Source organism: Argentina silus (assembly GCF_951799395.1).
Source record: "Argentina silus genome assembly, chromosome: 9".
In the NCBI taxonomy this organism is placed as follows: domain Eukaryota; kingdom Metazoa; phylum Chordata; class Actinopteri; order Argentiniformes; family Argentinidae; genus Argentina; species Argentina silus.
Genome location: NC_139663.1, coordinates 19,751,848 through 19,759,347, shown reverse-complemented (window position 1 = coordinate 19,759,347; position 7,500 = coordinate 19,751,848).

Sequence of the window (7,500 nt, the reverse complement as noted above, 5' to 3'; positions counted from 1 at the left end):
TTTATAATAAATTAAGCCCTCACCCAGAAATGGACTTGCAGTGTCAGACATTAACACCCCTGACCGGTCACAAAACGTTTGTATACAAACCGAGTGTCGTCCCTAGACACAACATTTTAAAAGCTATTTTCGGCGTTCGTAAATGAAATATTTGTTGCAAGGGAACTCATTCCTTGATCTCTACAGATTAAACATAGTCATAACAACTACTAGAAAGCTTCAATGTTACATATTGCGTCTATAAGGCCCTTATCATCTACATCCTATTCAAGACAACTCTTAAAGTGAAACTACACCGTAAGGGCTTGATTCAGGTACAAAAGTGTGAGGGGGTCGCAAGTCTAGGAATGACATTCATGTACTGCTTTCATGAAAACAGTTGAATACGACACGCAGAGAAGATAAGATTATAACTATATGGAATGCAGAGGGGAGGAACACATTTCTCTCTCTCTCTTTCACTCTTATATACCCATACACACACACACACACACGCACACACACACACACACACACACACACACACACACATACACACACACACACACACACACACACATACCCTCCTTCCCTACACACACGCCATTTTTCTCTTGCTGTCTTCTGAAAGCATGCCATAGTGGAACTCAAACTAGCAGGTGGCTAATGCATTTATTTCACTCTTGCACACACACACACACACACACACACACACACACACACACACACACACACACTCACACACACACCCTATCTTCACTTAAAGCCTCACGTATACCCTCCTCCCAGAATACAAATGTCATATTTCTCTTGCTGTCTTCTGAAAGCGTACTATAGCGGAACACAAACTAATCCGATTATATAAATCACCTCATCACCGCCCCTTGAAAACACACACACACACACACACACACACACACACATACACACACACACACACACACACACACACACACACACACACACACACACTACATAATCGAACATACGCTGGCATAATCAATCACAAACAAACACACACACACACACACACACACACGCACACACACACACACACACACACACACACACACATAGACACACACATTTTCAGGCCTAATCCAATGCATACAGACATAAAGATAGACACACGCAGACAGACAGATCTGTACATTCTGTCTGTCTACTTCACTAAACGTTTACTCATGTTTTAAGGACTTTAGACTTAAGATAGATTAATTGGTTGATTAATTAGTTGGTGAATTATACATGTGTCAGTCATGCATACATGAATACGTAATGGCTGGCAGCACATGCAGAACAGCTCAGTTGCTATTCTTTCTCTGCTTCAGCTAACTTGTCTTATCCAGGCGGTTTGGCAAGACAATGATGTAGCGCTGTTCAATAGTCAGGTACCTAGGCTAAATATGTCATATGTATATGTATGCTCAGAAATTAAATATGCAGAATACCCCTACACTCGAGTTTTAGGTGCCAAATGTACGCATTAGAATTTCAAAGTGCTTTATGCCTCCCTCTCTTGCCCGAATCCTGCCACCTCTTACCCTCATGATTTGGCAACCCCCCAACCCCCCCCCCCACCCCCCCCCCCCCAAACCCCCCCCCCCCCCCCCCCCTCTGCAGTGGTGTTACCGGTGGTTTTGGAAGCTCCCCTGGTTGCCTAGCAACTAGACCTTTTTATGGTTGTGTGTATGTTTGAGTGTGTAGCAGAGATGTTGTGTGTGTGTGTGTGTGTGTGTGTGTGTGTGTGTGTGTGTGTGTGTGTGTGTGTGTGTGTGTGAAGGAGTCATGATGTACTGTATTTTGTTGTGTTTATGTGATTGTGAAGTGGTTTTGTTGGTGAGGGTGATTGTGAGTTATGAAGAGCATTAGTGTGTTTGTGTGTTCATGTTGTGGTGGATGTCTAGGTTTTACCATTCTGTACTTCAACTCTTCGGAGGTGAGATTCAAGAAACAAAGTCCTGAGAAGCCACAATATCTGAGTCCGGTATTTATTATTGAGAGCCTAACAGAGCCTAACAGCAGCCCAGCGTAAATCCTGTTTAGCGCAAGTCTGATCAGGGATGTCTTTCATACAGATGAAACATCACGGTAGGCGCTGCCAAGGCTATCACCGGCGAGCTTGGGCTTATGTGAGAGGGGGCAGGAGAGAAAGAACAGTGGGGAGACATTCTTACTGATCAATCTGCGCTTTCTTACTGATCAATCGGCGTTCAACATTTCACACTTATCCACTTTCTTGTTGGCAAGATGGGTCTGTTCCCTTTGTCCTCGCTCTCCACCACTCCCTCTGAAACCACCGCTATCCATATGGTAATCATACGGCATTTCTCAGAAAAATGGCTAGAGAACTTTAGAGGTGTGGCAAGAGAAAATGTAATCACAGTATTTACACAAGTTGTATCAGTCATACCGAAAGTGTATATCCTTCAAACAGTTCTATCAATGGTATTTTCCATAACAATGTTCATGTTTATGCTTACATAGTGCAGGTTGATTCAAGCATGTTGAGTTCTGCAACAATAAAAATGTGGCACAGACATTGCTTTCTGCTTTGAAACCAGTGTTTGACTCAATGAACGTAGCCTATTGGCTGAGAGGCAGCAGTGCCAAAGCCTCGCTTGAATTAGTGGCAGGTGTTAAAAAAAGGAAAAACTAAAAATTGATGGTGCCTGAAACTGAACTTGACAATAACTCAAGCCTGCTAACTTTGGATAATCCTGAATATGTATAGCTCGCTTTGTAGGATACCCCCCTGACCTCTTGTGTTAGCTCTTTGCTAATGCCTAGCACTTAGCTTAGAGAGCTAATATATTCTGGCAAGCAGGAGACGTGGGATGGAATCCTGCTAGTTATGTATGTGCATATGTTGCGCTCTCTGCTAGGAGTGATGTGATGCCCACAATCTATTTATATTGAGTTGGCTCTGCCTGCAGTTGTATACACATGTATACAGTGTGTGTGGGTGTGTGTGCACGTGCATGTGAGCGTGCATGTGTGTGTGTGTGTGTGTGTGTGTGTGTGTGTGTGTGTGTGTGTGTGCGTGTGTGTGTGTGTGTATATGTGTGTGTATATGTGTGTGTGGGCCCACAGGGGTCAGTGAGGGCCCACTGCCTGTGTGTGTCTTTATGTGTGTGTGTGTGTGTGTGTGTGTGTGTGTGTGTGTGTGCAGCAGCCCACGGGGGTCAGTGAGGGCCTGTATTATTAAACTCCATAGCTGACCTTTCCTCCACAGCAGCCAGGCAATCTCAACTGTGTCACTCTGCCATCGGTCATTGTAGGAGACTGATCTATACCTGCACATACACACTAACCCCTCCCCTCCTTTACACATGCACACTAACCCCTCCCCTCCTTTACTCACCCACTCATTGACTCTGTTCCCCTTTCTCTTTCTTTACTTTTTCTCTCTCTCTCTCTCTCTCTCTCTCTCTTTTCTCTTGTCCCCATGAGTATTACTGTGTAACTCAGCACCCTCTCTCACCCTCTCTCACCCTCTCTCACCCTCTCTCACCCTCCCTGCCCTGCCACCCTTATCATACAGCCTCAGCACATCAATGTGGACTTGTCTGTTACTTAGTATTTAGTATATTTTTCTCAGTATCTTTATTCTTATCTGTCTATAGCGTTCATATAGACTTCCTGTTTACAATCGTGCTTATGTTGTATGTGTATGTTATGTGTGATGTCTCTATGTCTTTAAGCTACTTGGAACCTGAATTTCCCCTAGGGATAAATAAAGTTTCTATCTATCTATCTCTCTCTACATTCTCCATACTCTCCTCACCACCAATTTCCTCACCCTCCGCTCTTTTGTTTCTCTCCGATCTTAATCGCTATTTCTCTGTTTTCATCCGTCTCCTTATCATATGTGTCCTTCATGCCTCTCCAAACCCGTCTTTACTGCTGTCCAATACCAACACTGTCCTTCTTTCTTTTTAAATTATTTATTAGGATTTATTTATTAGGATGATCAAATAATTTATTAGGAACACCGTGTGTTTCCTGTGGATAGTCACTGTAGTTAGAAAGTGTGGAATGTCCTTTTGCGGCCACAAGGATAAGCATTCTGGGGAAGAAATCTTTCATAAATTATGAAAACTGTCTTCAATTTGACCAGACCAGTCCAGACCGGCCTTCAGTCTACTCTAGGACACGACTATCCTAAAATAAGATTTCTCCAAACTTTTCTCTCAACTTATCATTGTCAGCTTTTTAAGGGTACCTGGTCATGTTCCAGTCACTGTAGTCAGAGAGGTCAGTGTCTACCTGGTGGAGGTGTGGATCCGTCGTGGCCAGGGCATTTCAGAGCAACTTGTTGTCAGCAACCACCACCATTACTCTGGTAGTGGTAACTAATAAGCTCTGGATTTTATGCTGTTAAAATATAGCCTGTGGAGTTAGGGCTGCTGTGCTTTGAATCTTTCCTTTTGAGGGTTTAAAAGTGCGAGATGAATAAGAAGGAGCTTCGTGACTTCTCTTCTGCGTGCTTTCCTGGGAGTCAACCTCTTTTTTAACTCTCCCTCGCTCTCTCAGCCCTCCTCCCACCTCTCCCTCTTCACTTACTCACCATCTCTCTCCTCCACACCCTTACCGTTCAATATCATTTTTCATCCTCACCCAATTCTTCACCTCAGAGTCTTTTTCTCTGACTCTCTCTTTCTCCATGTCTCCTTTCTACCTCCTACTCACACTCACTCACAGACGTAACCCTTTATTTAAAGCATCCAGTTATAATGCATTCATAGTGTATTGTTAGATGTGTTATAAGCATGTATAATACCATTATAATGCTGTATAATCTCATAATGATCTTGAGCCGTCATCGCCCATTTTATGTCAGTTGAAAATAAATGACTTAGAGACAGACATAGCATGTTATGATAGTCATGCAGTCATTATAAGGTATCATACATGCCTATAATGAGTTATACTGTGTTATATGTGTGTGCCTCATAGAAAGTGTTACCGAAAAGGCCTGCATAAGATCCTTGCCGTTTGAAAAAATAAGAGTTACAGAACACAATTAGCTGTCTAGTAGTATTGCATGATTGCATGCTGTGATACTGTCCGAAATAGAACCAGCACAAGGAAGCTGACTTAAATCGTAGCATTACATAATTGGTCCAGGAAGTATAATACTGCTTTTCTGTGTCTATACAGTACTTCAGGTGGGCCGGTCGGCAGATCCAGTGTAATTGAAAAAAAACATGACAACAGCGGTACATTTATGACAATGACATTCCGGGTCTCATAATGGAAATTGTAAATTGAAACAGGTCTTTCCTCGTTCTCTATGGAGACAGAGACATTCTCTATTGAGACAGAGACATTCTCTATGGAGACAGAGACATTCTCTATGGAGACAGAGACATTCTCTATTGAGACAGAGACATTCTCTATGGAGACAGAGACATTCTCTATTGAGACAGAGACATTCTCTATTGAGACAGAGACATTCTCTATGGAGACAGAGACATTCTCTATTGAGACAGAGACATTCTCTATGGAGACAGAGACATTCTCTATGGAGACAGAGACATTCTCTATTGAGACAGAGACATTCTCTATGGAGACAGAGACATTCTCTATTGAGACAGAGACATTCTCTATTGAGACAGAGACATTCTCTATGGAGACAGAGACATTCTCTATGGAGACAGAGACATTCTCTATGGAGACAGAGACATTCTCTATTGAGACAGAGACATTCTCTATGGAGACAGAGACATTCTCTATGGAGACAGAGACATTCTCTATTGAGACAGAGACATTCTCTATTGAGACAGAGACATTCTCTATGGAGACAGAGACATTCTCTATGGAGACAGAGACATTCTCTATGGAGACAGAGACATTCTCTATTGAGACAGAGACATTCTCTATGGAGACAGAGACATTCTCTATTGAGACAGAGACATTCTCTATGGAGACAGAGACATTCTCTATGGAGACAGAGACATTCTCTATTGAGACAGAGACATTCTCTATGGAGACAGAGACATTCTCTATGGAGACAGAGACATTCTCTATGGAGACAGAGACATTCTCTATTGAGACAGAGACATTCTCTATGGAGACAGAGACATTCTCTATTGAGACAGAGACATTCTCTATGGAGACAGAGACATTCTCTATGGAGACAGAGACATTCTCTATGGAGACAGAGACATTCTCTATGGAGACAGAGACATTCTCTATGGAGACAGAGACATTCTCTATTGAGACAGCCATGTAATAACCATGTAATAACCAGATTCAGTGTTATTAGCCCTGATGTCCCTTAATTAATGAGACAACAACAATTCAGATCCAATTTCAGCACCTCTTCTCCCCACGCTGTCCCTGCTCTCTTTCTACCCGAGCCTCTGTTTCTGTACTGCTTTCTGCCTCTTCACTCTCTCATCCATCTTTCTCTCTTTCTTTCTTTCTCTCTCTCTCTCTCTCTCTCTCTCTCTCTCACACCTCAACTTCGTCTACCCACTATTCTCTTTACCTCAACTTCCCTCTTTCCTCCCTCTCCCTCTCTCTCTCTCTCTCTCTCTCTCTCTCTCTCTCTCTCTCTCTCTCACATCTTCCCTGTCTCTGTTCCCAGCTTCTGGCCGGGGGGTGTGTTCTCTGTTCGCTCCTAATACGTTGGGTGATAATGAACCTCTAATTTAGCTATTAACATTAGGTTGAAGTGTGTGTGTGTGTGTGGGTTTGTGTGTGTGTATCTGCGTGTCTGCGTGTCTGTGTGGCTGTGTGTCTGTGTCCCTGAAGTCCCTTGAAATAAGAAATTTCCTGGCCTTTACAGCATAGTTTAATAGTACAATACATAAAGTTATCCATAACAAAACTGGAAAAAATGTATCCCAATTGCAACGAAGATAAAGGCTGGATTAACCCGAGTATGTTGCAATGTTTGCCCAGTCTTGACAACTGCCTGAGTAGAACAAGTTCGCCTTGTGCAGGTCACAAAATGTTGTCATGCGCCTCGTGTTTTTTTCTGAGGAAGAAAAAGTGAGAATCAGAATGAAATCAGACACTTTCCTATTTCTTATGTGACGTTATTGAGACCCCTAAGAAACGGACAGGTCAATAAATTAGTGGGACTTAACAATCAACTTGCGTGAAGATAATGATTTGCTGTGTTAACGTAAACTGTGACAAACTGCCACAAGAGACTGTTCTTATTATTCGATTTCAAGGTTGTGCGCAACCTCTCATCAATAAATGTTGTGTCCCACTTTGATACAAGTTTTACATTTTTATGAGCTGATCGGTTAGGCTTAATGACACTCCATGCAGGATTGCACCCTCTTTTGACATTGCAATGACAAGTGTCTCCTCCTCTCTCCCTCCCCTTGCTCAATGCAAACAACTTCTAACTGAGACAATGAACCTGTCAACAATTTTCACGTTTTTATCCAGCGAATGCTTTAGTTACACACCTTGAAACTAGCAAAGGACTGGTTGAAATTTGTTGTTATTTAGTTTACAAATGTTTGCGAAAACATGTATTTGCACACAAAGGCTTCC